The following is a 12,225-nucleotide window of genomic DNA, read 5'->3' as shown; positions in this document are numbered from 1 at the left end:
ACGCTAGCAGCGCTAGTGTGGTGTTACAACTACCTAAAGACTCTTTTTATTTTAAACCTTTAAAAAATCATAACTTGACTTGTGTATGTTGGATTTTTGTCGTTTTGGTCTTGTTTTGTCTAGATAAATATTTCCTATTTTTCTAAACTGGTGTTGTGTCATTTTGTAGTGTTTTCATTAAGTTACTGTGTGTGTTGGTACAAATACTTTACGCCCAGCACTCTGAGGTTAAGCCTACTGCTCTGCCAAGCTACCAAGGGGGTAAGCAGGGGTTAGCTGAGGGTGATTCTCTTTTATCCTAACTAGAGTGAGGGTCCTTGCTTGAACAGGGGGTAACCGGACTGTCAACCAAAGACCCCATTTCTAACAACGGCTATTTATCCTTACATCAACCAGCAATAACCTCCAGAGCGGGAAGGGCAAGTGGGGGCCTTCTAGCTCTGGTTTCATTACAATTACCAAAAATGGAGGCAAATTTAATCTGGTCCTCATTTTATTTTACTATTAATTGAGGGAAGTAAGGGTATTTTGATAATACACTTTTACAATAATATTCCACGTGGTCTCCTGAAGAGAAACCTTGAGATGTAATAGATTTTGATTCATCTACTCGGCTACAGGACAAAGAGCTAGTCATGGTATGGGTGGGAGATTTTAATGCGTCCCTATGCTATCAGGAAGCGCCACATCTGTGTAGCATTCCTACTGAGGGTAGAGATGTTAGCCCACTTTACTCATTCAAATGATGCTGAAGTTTTACATTCTTTTATCTAAGTTTGATCTTGTGTATGCAAGGGGAACAGTGTCTGCAAACCAAAAAAACTCCACATTTACAGTGCATTCCAAAGGGAGTATTATTGATTTTATTCTTATTAGCGCTTTAGATTTCCATCTAATTCTTGATTTCAAGATTATACCCTATTGCGCCAGTGATAATAATCCCCAATGCAATTATTTAGCTTATAACATCAAACCGGTGTCAAAGAATTGGAAAGTGAGAAGAAAATTTGCATTCATTAAAAACTCTGGTGTATGCATGAAATGGGAAAAGGTAGATTCAAATGATTTTAATCGGGGAAATTGTAAAATCAAAGTTAGACTCCATTAATATTTGTGTTACATCAGTCAACCCATGATCTCATAGTCCAAGAATATAAACATTTAAGTAATGCCATCTCTGTCGTACTGATAACTGATAGGATTTCTCCGGGTACAGTGGTACACCAATGGTTTCTCTGCGAGCACAGCTGCTCACAAAAATAAAAAAAAAAGCCCTGAGAACTATTCCCTTTTCCTGTGATCTAGTTAAAATGCCAAGGGGTCAGTACATAGCAACGCTAGAAGAGAGGAAATTGGAAATTAGAACTAAAGCATGGGAAGAGCTTTTGGCAGCCACTGAACTGAAGGATACGTCAACATTTTGGAAGGTGGTAAATCAACAGTATTTTTCTGATTACGATACTAAAGATGAAGATTGTTTGGTTTCAGAAGCTGTTTGGGTGAATCATTTTACGAGGGTATTCTATTCTGGAAATGACTTACCAACTGAGGGGGAAGAAAGTATCAAGCAGAAACATGCAGAATTTAATCTGAACATTCTAGATATTTCCATTGACCTCCATGAGGTCACTTCAGCAATAAATTGTTCAAGGCCAGGAAAGGCACCCGGACCAGATGGGGTCCCTGTAGACATCTTTAAATCTATGCCAAATCTTTGGGGTCTGCTAATCACAAATGTGCTAAGAAGTGTAGTAAAGAGTAGTATTCCTTCTTCATGGAAGTTGGCCATTATTATCCCTCTATTCAAAAAGGGTACTAGACAAGATCCTACTTGTTATAGGCCAATATCCCTTCTAGATTTCACAGCTAAGATATTGGGGAGTGTGAGCCTATCACAGTTGGAGGATTGGGTGACGGAGGCAAAGATTCACTCCCCAATCCAATATGGCTTTAGGCCTGGCCTAGGCGCAGTAGAAAAATCACAAAATTTGCCTCTCGTTCTTAGCAAATATGTAATTGCTCAAAAAGAATCCTTTCATATGGAATTTATTGACCTCTCAAGTGCTTTTGATCTGGTAAATAGAGGGAAACTTTGCCAAATTATGGAAACCTTGGGGATTGCTTTGGAGTTAATTAAGCGTTTACATACAGACTTAAAGGTCTCAGTTTAGATTGGCTTGCATGGTGTGAGCACCCCCGTTCCATCAAGACTAGGAGTAAGGCAAGGCTGTATTTTAGCCTCATTTTTATTTTTGATAAATATCAGGGGGCTCTATGACTTTTTAATAAAATATTGGAAGGATTTCCCTAAGATGGGACAGACAGCTCCCAGTTTTACTATACGCAGACGATGCTGTGTTAATTGCACCAACAGCTAACGGTCTTCAAGGCCTGTTGGATCTTTTGTAACTTTCATGCAGGACCTTGATTTGAAAGTAAATTTCTCAAAGATGTACGTAATGACGTGTGGCCCCCGAAATACAAGGTCTAAACAATTCACAGTGGAGGAATTATTAACAAGGTGAAAGACTTTTGTTTAGGTATGCATGTGAGTTCCTCTGTTATGGAACTCCCATTTCAAATGTAAGACCCAGCAACTGGTGAGAAATATAGAAGCGATATTTCGCTTCACCCGTAAATTGGGCTACAGACCAACATCTCATTGTTACGCTCTATAATTCCAAGTGTGTATCAGCAGCTACATGTGGGGCGGGTTTGTGGGGTTACGTTAAAGTAGACTTGCTTCAACGTGTTGAGAACAACTTTGCCCACAGACTACTGTTGGTACCCAAGAATGCAGCAAATATAATTTGCCATGAGGACCTGGGTTTACGATATATAGAGGATTTGATTGCTGTTGCCTACTACTGCTGTGGCTTAGATGGTGGAGAAACCCTGTGGCTAGCTTGGTCCAAGATTGTATGACTGATTGCTTACAATTGGTCAAATCAAATAGAATCCCTTGTCTCTCATATTTGCAAACATCTTTTCAAAATTTGGGGGTTGGGAATATGTGTACAGACCCAGAGCCTTTGTCAATAAATGCAAAGGAGATGGTGAAACAATGGCATAATGATTATACCCTGAGCCTTAGATTTTATAGTGCCCTGAAATTGAAAACATTTGAACCATATGTCCGGATTTCAACCGTGGCTACTATGGAACCCTATTTAACCTGGTTCTTGAGTCATTAATATGCTCCTTTCTAACCTCATTCAGGTTAAACTTAATTCATTATAGAGTGGCCTTCCCTAAACAATGTATTTGGCAAAAAGAGCTTCCACCTTGTCCCTGCGATGCAAGATCTAAGCAGAGCACATGTCACTTTTTCCTTTTTTGTACATTTTATACTACTCTTAGATATGCTTTTATATTGCCCCTTTTTATGTAAATTAAAGTTCATACAGTACAAGGATGCAATGAGTTATGTTCAAAAGGATGTTATGACTTATGTTAAAAAACTGCCAGAAATTCAAATCTGTTATCCTGTATTACATTTTATTAGCTCTGCTATCGCTATCAGGAAACAATATGAATCTGCTCATACAGTTGTACAATAGTTTAATTTGGAAACTGATATGACTTTCGTGATTTCTGATAGAAGTGAGCATCTGTCATTTTATCCTGCATACTTTTAACATTTTTAAATAATTTTATACTGTTTTTATATATCAGCTAAAATCGAAGGGTATCAAATTTATTATTCTGTTTTAAATCTTATTAGACTTGCTACTGCTACCAGGAATTGACATGAATTTGCTGATATGGTAGTGTAATTAGATTTGGACTTGCGTTATGCTTCTGAAATGTTTTGTAAACAATGCTTTGCATATTTTTTAATATATTAACTTTTAATTTGTATAAAATGGTTTGTGCTCTTATGGCATCTTGCCAAATAATGTATTTTGACTGACTGTCCATTACGTCAAGAATGTTTCTTGTGCATTTTACATGTGGAAAATACCCTGTACTTATACTCAGTTTTGCAAAACAATTTAGAAGAGGGGTAGATGAGGTTTCAACCAGTTATAACTGGTTCTAGAAGTGTCCCTTCTCTCCTCCAGCAAAGGCTCCAGATATCAGTTGGGGGTAGACGAGCCCTTTGTGTAAGGCCAGGGCACTGCTTTTACAAATGCAGGTATGCCTCCCCTTCTCTCAGCCCAGGAAGACCATTCAAAATGCATGTGCACCTCTGTGACACCTCCACCATCCCTATGTACAGGCTGTCTGAAAAGTATGCACAAAGCCCAGCTGTCACCCTGCCCCAGACATGGATGGGAGTCAAGCTGCAAAACACCAGAGTCATAAGCACAGAGAAATGCTTACTTTCTAGAAGTGCCATTTCTATAATGGTAGTAAAAACCCACCTACACCAGAAAGCAGCATTTCTCTCTATCATTACAACCATTGCAAACATGCCTATGCTACCCCTCATAAATCAGGCAATACTCCCTAGTCATAAGGCAGGGCATTTCCATTGCATTCCTATGAGAAAGGCAACACAGCAGTGAGAAACCAAATAGACGTTGTACCTGCCAGGACAGGCCACACAATCAGGCACATGTCCTGATTTTACATACCTGGCATCCTGCCCAAAGGGCTATCTAGGGCCAACCTTAGTAGTGACTTACATGTGGTAAAAGGGATGATCTGGGCCTGGCAAGTAAATTTAGATGCCAGGTCCCTGTCTCAGTAAACTGTGCATGCAGGCCCTGTGCTAGCAGGACTGCAACATGTTTGAAAGGCTACTTCTGTGGGTGGTGCAAGCAGTGCTGCAGGCTCACTAGTAGAACTTAATTTACAAGCCCTTGGTATAGGGATGCCACCGTACAAGTGACTTACAGGTAAATTAAATGTGCCAATTAGGTGTAAGCCAATCATATCAATTTAGAAGGGAGAACACCTGCACGTTAGCACTGCTCAGCAGTGATAAAGTGCTCTGAGTCCTATAGCAAACAACAAGAGGTCAGAAGAAATAGGAGGAAGGAGGCAAAAAGTTTGGGGATGACCCTACAAAGGGGCCAGGTCCAACACACTGCAACTATTGCATGCCTCTCAGATGCAGTATAGAGTGTGATAGTCCCATATGGTCATGGAGGTGTAGAGCTACCAATCACCTGCATGACAATGTAATGTATAAATGATGCAGTGAGAAGCACCACAGGAGTGTGAGGGACAGTGATGGTTGGTTTGTGTGTTAGTCTACATTATCTGAGACTAAGGGGGTCATTCTGACTCCCGCCGGGCGCGGTCACCGCGCGCCCGGCGGGAGCCGCCAAAATACCGTATCGCGGTCGGAAGACCGCGGCGGGCATTTTGAGTTTTCCCCTGGGCTGGCGGGCGGCCTTCAAAAGGCCGCCCGCCAGCCCAGGGGAAAACGACCTTCCCACCATGAAGCCGGCTTGTAATCGAGCCGGCGGAGTGGGAAGGTGCGACGGGTGCTACTGCACCCGTCGCGTATTTCACTGTCTGCAATGCAGACAGTGAAATACAAGCGGGGCCCTCTTACGGGGGCTCCTGCAGTGCCCATGCCATTGGCATGGGCACGGCAGGGGCCCCCAGGGGCCCCGCGACACCCCCTACCGCCATCCTGTTCCTGGCGGGCGAACCGCCAGGAACAGGATGGCGGTAGGGGGTGTCAGAATCCCCAAGGCGGCGTAGCGAGCTGCGCCGCCTTGGAGGATTCTTAGGGGCAGCGGAAAACCGGCGGGAGACCGCCGGTTTTCCTGCACTGACCGCGGCCAAAGCGCCGCGGTCAGAATGCCCTGCGGGGCACCGCCGGCCTGTCGGCGGTGCTCCCGCCGACCCTGGCCCCGGCGGTCTAAGACCGCCGGGGTCAGAATCACCCCCTAAGTGTGATTGACTGATCATAGATGTTTGTCAGTTGCTCTGATCTACCACTAGGATGATTTGCCTGCTCAGCCTAACAAGTTAACAGTGAACAATGTCGTCCATTAACTGATAAGTACAATGTTTTCATTCATGTCTTGCAGGTGGACCTCCACCCTACACTGTAGGTGAGAAGGCCCGATTTGAAGACCCAATGCAGCCAGTAAGTGTCATCTTGGGGTTGTGTGAAAAGTCTGATTCATCCCACGCCAGATCTCAGCAGTTTTCACAACAAAGTCCTCCCAACATGATACCTGTGAGTGATGTAGTTCACATCACATATGCTTCATAGAATAACACTGGGGGGTAACAAGGAGATAAGGGTCTCTCCTACTGAAAATATTTAATACATATAACCATTAATGCCTCAAATCCGCAGACTGTGCACATATAAGGTACCCTCCCTATTATTATAAGAGGTAAGCTCCCACTCAAGTTTCCAATAGATTATAAGGCATCCAATTGCCAATTATACAATAATATTCCTTAAATCAGAAGGATTCTCCGAGACCTTTAGTCCAACTTGAAGTTTATTTAAGCAGTTTTATAAATGTCTTCTTACAAAAAAGTGAAGTGTAGAGCAAAGAACACTCAGCCAACACGTGTTTCGACCTATGGGGTGCATTCACCAGGGCGAAACGCAAGATGGTGGCGGACGCGCCCAATTGTATTTTCCCGTTCTGCTACTTTAGCGGTTACTAAACGGATTGATTATTAATTCTTTAATACTATGAACATTGTTACTAGCAGAAATTGAACTACAATCATGCCTTGAGAGCCCTGGTAAATGCACCCCATAGGGCGAAACATGTGTTGGCTGAGTGTTCTCTTTGCTCTATGTTTCACTTTTTTGTATGAAGACATTTATAACTGCTTAAGTAAACTTCAAGTTGGACTAAAGGTCTCTGAGAACCCTTCTAATTTATTAAGGAATATTATTGTATAATTGTCAATTGGATGCCTTATAATCTATTGGAAACTTGAGTGGGAACTTACCTCTTATAATTAAGGTGACTTTATAAATGGGGGACTAGGGTCCATTTCCCCCGGTTTCAAGCTCCCACGTTTATCTAACTTTACTAGAATTGGAATTTTCACAGGGAGCAACAAACTGGACCCTTACCGTTGTTTATCAAACCCTCCCTATTATACCTTAAATAAAACAATCAAAATGATTGTTAAATACATACATATTAATAAACAATGCACATGTCTTCTCATATATCAATTGATATGATGTCCAGTCCCAAATGCAGTTCTCAAGAGTCTTCTTTATTTCTTTATGTATACATCACTCCAGGCAAAGCCAACACTTGTTTCATCTGGGGGTGTCACCCCACGAGTTACTCAGGGCTTTCACAGGCTCTCCAATGGTCCTCTTTATATATTAATTTATCCTCATCTGTATCTTGCCTTACATCATATTATGTAGTTCAAGAGAAATGTTATTTTGATTTGTAACAGATGACAAGTCACAACTTCACCTCTCTATTACTCCGTAGATCTGCATACAAAGCATGAGTGTCACACCAATTATAAATGTATCCTGTGTGTCAAATTGAATCGTCCTCCGGGTTGCGAGTACGCAAAAAATCACATATCCATATGATGTGAATACTGTGTGCGTACCTGGTACTTTGATGTCTGATATGTGTGTGCAAATGATGTACAATGTATCACAATACTGTTGCAGCACCCAGTGCGGACTCTAACTCACTGTGGGCCTAAAGGCACCCATACAGCCACCATGTGTGTCGTTTAACACAGTTAGCACAACATAGCACAGGATAAGTGGCTTCAGTTCTTTAATGTGAAGACAAATTGGATGGGCAGGTCAGGCTTTGGCCAAACCTTCTGGGGACATTGCCTCAGTTGTACATGTGGGCACATCATGGGCAATGGCATGTCCCCTTGTAACATATGCTCAGGCCACGTCTTACACCAGGACACATGAAGATTTTCCAAACCTTAGAATAGCCATTGGGAAGTTACCAGACCCCCTATCATATGGCCCAACACTTTGCATCCATGATAACTTGGCAAGCCTGGATGTTTCACCAGGGGTGCCGAGGTTATGGATTGCATACACAGCCACCCTTATGCACAGGCACACTGGAAATCCAGACTTGTTTGGGGACGTGATCATTACAAGTTTTACCACACTAAAGTTGATCATGGACAATTTTGTCCAATCAGCTCTGGGCCCTGTTGGTTAACAATGGATAGCCGACATCCCAGTGACATGTACATGATACTTTAGATGGCTGGTAGTAAATAGTCATAGATGAGGAGTAAGTTGAGGAATGTGTTATGCGTAGTTGCAATGTACATAATGTCTGTACAACCTCCATCCCATACTGTAACTGATGCTTGTTTCTCCTCTTATTTCCACTGCCAATATGAACCAGACCAAAGGCATGCTTTTCATAAGAGCCGAACACTACCACAACATAATGGAGGTGGAAGTAGTATACTGCTGAATGGAAGGAGGTTCCACAGTGAGAAGGCATCCAGGGAATGGCGGGTGTTTGCAGATGGACCTCCACAGCAGCCACAGCCACAGCCACAGCCACACAAGGACACTGTAGGAAAAACATTAGGGGTGCAGGGGGCCACAGCCAGTCCAAGGCCCTCCACAGCTGCTACACCAGCCAGGAGCCAGGCACCAGTTCAGCTACCTGCTACAGTTGTTGCTAGCCAATTTGAACCAGACATGAGACGGGACATGGCCAAGATTTTAGCCAGACTTCAAAAATTGGAGGAGGAGAGTACTGGGAACCAGAGGATGTTGCGATTAATTTAAAAAACTGAAGAAATAAATGAACTTATATTGTTCTACAACCTCCCATCTCCTTTTCCTCCCTTTTACTGTTTTACCTTGTTTAGATGGGTAGTATTATGTTAGTGTAGGCATATGTTAGGTTTAGTATAGTGGGGGGGGGGTTGTTTGTTCATTTTTTTTATTGGTGGGGGTTGGGTTCCGGGGTCATGCTTGGGTATTTGTGTATAAAATATATATATATATATATATATATATATTTGTTTATGCCATGGGTTAGGTTAGTACATGTTTAGTCCTAGTTTATGTTGTCCTATGTGTATATTGTCTCTTGAGGGGGGTGTTACATGTGTAAGATACGTTTAGAATAGGTTAGATAGGTGTCATTGTTAGTTAAGTTAGTATAGGTTAGTTTAGCATAATGTCGTTTTTAGGTTAGTCCTATGTGTATGGTTTTACAATAAATCCTGTTTTTTTTCGTAGCCTAATCATTTTGTAAGTTGATTGAGTGTCTGGGGGTTCTCATGAGTGCACTGGCAAAGTTGGGGAAATGGCCTAGGGTATGCTTACTGTACTGATTTCTCAGGTTTAACATGTGCATCCCCTATGACCAAAGAGCTGTCAGATTGGCTGCTACATACCGTCTACTAATGCATACATTTTTCATCCAGTGTTCCAGCCATTCACAATGTGTATATATACCCTTTATCTTGGACAGGTAAATATGATACTTTATCTGTCATTGATAGGGTCCTGCAATTTCATTTGGCAAGTGTGGCACATCTGACAACAGTCAAATTTGAAACTGTCATGCAACACTGACAGGTTGCCATCACCGATAAGGTGTGCTTCTTCTACACCCCACAAATAAGTTGTACTGGTACTCTAATCTGAGTAAATTACCATTGACTTGGTTCAGAGCCATACGTGCCATAGGTCCACTTCAAAGGTTCTGTTCAAAATTTATCTAGATTACTCAGTGAGTTGGTTGTAGCTGACAACACCATCATTCACCTTTCTCATGTTAGGATCCTAGTGTGTGGCTTTGTGTCTGACAGTCTTGCACTCTTGTGCTGATATTCAATACACATTGACATAGATTGATACAATGCTATCTTGTAGCTTAATAGATGGATCACATTAAATGTAAAAATGCTACATGTGTACAAGGTGCTTTATTTACAGGTGCAATTGTATTTGTGAATTCTATAGAACGTCCAGGTTACAGACCCCGTGAGTGAACGTTAGCCATATGTAGCACAATCGAGTCCAGGATTGAGGGACATGTCATGCGACATTGTTAGGAGTAGTGTGCATTAGTGAGGAGTTTAAAAGATGCCAATTGGTATAAAAGACAACAGTGGTTAGGTGAAAAGGGCAAATTTCCTACTGTCACAACACTGGCATGATCTTAAGACCAGAACTAATGAGAAACTGTCCATGTGGCACTGACTTGTGCTACCTGGTGCTTTTCCTTGTGAAATGTATTCCTTCCACATCTTCATCCTGTGTGTGGACCCTCCTGTGCCATGGCTTCTACAGTTGTAGAGGTAGAGAGACACACACTTCAGGGGATAGAGATATGGAGTCAAAGGTCCTGGCAGCATGCCATTTGTTGGCAACACATAAGGCATCACTGCAGCAAGGAGGAGCTGCTGATTTTTCAACACCGCAGCAACATCACAGTGGTGGGCAGCCATGTTTCCCTGAGAGAGGCCAGTTCCTGCTGTGTGGACTCCAGGGTGTTGTGCATAGCCCACAGCCTGTTGTCTGTTATGCTGCTGCCAGCCTGGGAGGGCAATTGTTGTAGACTCTGTTTCATGACAGCACCTATGTCAGCAAGAGACTGCTGGAGTCCACCTAGTGGGTGTCTCTGATGGCTGAGTTTACCTTATTTTGACTGGGGCACGTGCGCACTCCATCTAGGCTGCCTTCCATCGGCTCCATCCACCCCCCACCTGCTTGGCCAGCTTCCACAAGACTCCTACCACTGTCCTGTGAAAGCTGATCTCTTGGTCCTCGGAGTCCAAGGCTGTGTGAATACTGGCTGGTAGCGTGAAGGTAGCTGGGTGTTACATGTGAAGACCCCTCAATGCTGTGTCCTCCCTGCTACTGGAGGTGGTGTCTGGAGTGATCCTAGGGAATCCTGGAGTCTGTTCATTAATGGTTGACAGCTGGTCATCCATGTCATCTGCAAAATCCAGGACAGGCAAGTTGGCAGTAGGTTAAGCCATCATCCTCTGCAATGAGAATGTAAAATCAATATTCAATTGTTTTGACTCTTGACTTGGGCATCATTTATTTTCCACTGGAGGCTCAGTGACATGTTACTGACCCAAGGTTGTGGTTGTACTAATGTATAACATTGTGTATCACATGATTGAAGCTCACTAGGCATTTTGGGGCATAAGTAGGTGCCCCAGGAGCCACCTGAGTCACTTGATTAGGCTCAGGTGGTGCAATGCCCTGCCCCGTATGTACAAGGTAGTAAGAAGCCACTTTTTGTGCCTTGAAGCCACCTTGCATATATGGCCTCTTCACACCAGCACTTTGTGTGGAAGGTGTGTGCAGTGTACCACAGCTACACCCATTGTGTTTTGACACTGCCTCAGATTTTGGGCTATTTGTATACCGGATGCTGATCCAGCCCAGGGGTGGATTTAGCATTGCAAAATCTTGGAGTAATGCTCATATTTCTACTGGATTTTGTGCTTTTACTATGTGTGCTGCAAGGCAAATTGCCCTTTGAGTTTGTTGTTGTGCAGAAAGGTGTCCCTTACTCTACAAAAACAATCTCTGCCTCAATGCAGCCATCCTTGCACTATGGTCCAAGGGTGGCTGTGTTGGCGCGCAACAATTAATTTCCACTTGTGCAGGAGTGTACAAAGATATGCAATATATCCCTATTTATATGGTGCTTCCCTGCATTTTGAAACTGACGGTGCGTGATGCTGCCTAATTTGGCACTGCAGCAGGCACCATTTCCTGTTTGATCTAGGCCTGTATCTTGTCAGATTGTGAGATTGCAGATACTTGTACAGCTGCACACGATGCTCACATACATGCACAATGTGTTGAATGTATTTTATTTTGTGTCCATTACCATATGGTGCATATGTCTGAGTTGTCGTGGGTTCACCCAGTATGGGTTGTGTTCCACAGGTTGCAAGATTCAGGGCAGATTTTTTTCTCATGAGGCATGGCAGGGCAGCTGCAATATGTGTTGCAGTACACTGCAGCAGTTTAGATAGACATGGATGTGCCATATTTACTTCCATACAGCACAGCCTTGCAATTCCTCATGCACCTGCACAGATTTGTTCTCCCTGTACCAACACAGACATTGTTGCAGCTTGATGACAGGGTGCCTTCCTTGAAGGGATGATTTCTTCATGTGAAGACAGGTGTCCCTTCCTCCACATGTACAAGCTATTTTTGCTGAGATGGCATTTCATTGTGTGCTGCAAAATGCAGCACACATGAGTTAAGGCAATGTGAAAATGAGGAAGGGAAGCATTTTGGCCAGAGACACCAGCCTGACACCACACCTGGGGTGG

General features: G+C 43.0%; 1 long non-coding RNA gene across 1 annotated transcript in view; it reads left to right on the top strand.

Annotated features, from left to right (window-relative positions):
- LOC138283281 (uncharacterized) overlaps positions 1–8,804 on the top strand; it is a 37,776-nt gene extending 28,972 nt beyond the window's left edge. The window contains exons 2-3 of the long non-coding RNA XR_011201166.1: positions 5,994–6,052; positions 8,298–8,804. This is a non-coding gene — a long non-coding RNA (uncharacterized lncRNA). The remainder of the gene's footprint in view (positions 1–5,993; positions 6,053–8,297) is intronic.
- The last annotated feature ends 3,421 nt before the right edge of the window (positions 8,805–12,225 follow it).

This window comes from Pleurodeles waltl, chromosome 3_1 (assembly GCF_031143425.1).
Source record: "Pleurodeles waltl isolate 20211129_DDA chromosome 3_1, aPleWal1.hap1.20221129, whole genome shotgun sequence".
NCBI lineage: Eukaryota > Metazoa > Chordata > Amphibia > Caudata > Salamandridae > Pleurodeles > Pleurodeles waltl.
Note: the sequence above shows the minus strand (reverse complement) of the source record. Positions and strands in the feature narration are given on the sequence as shown.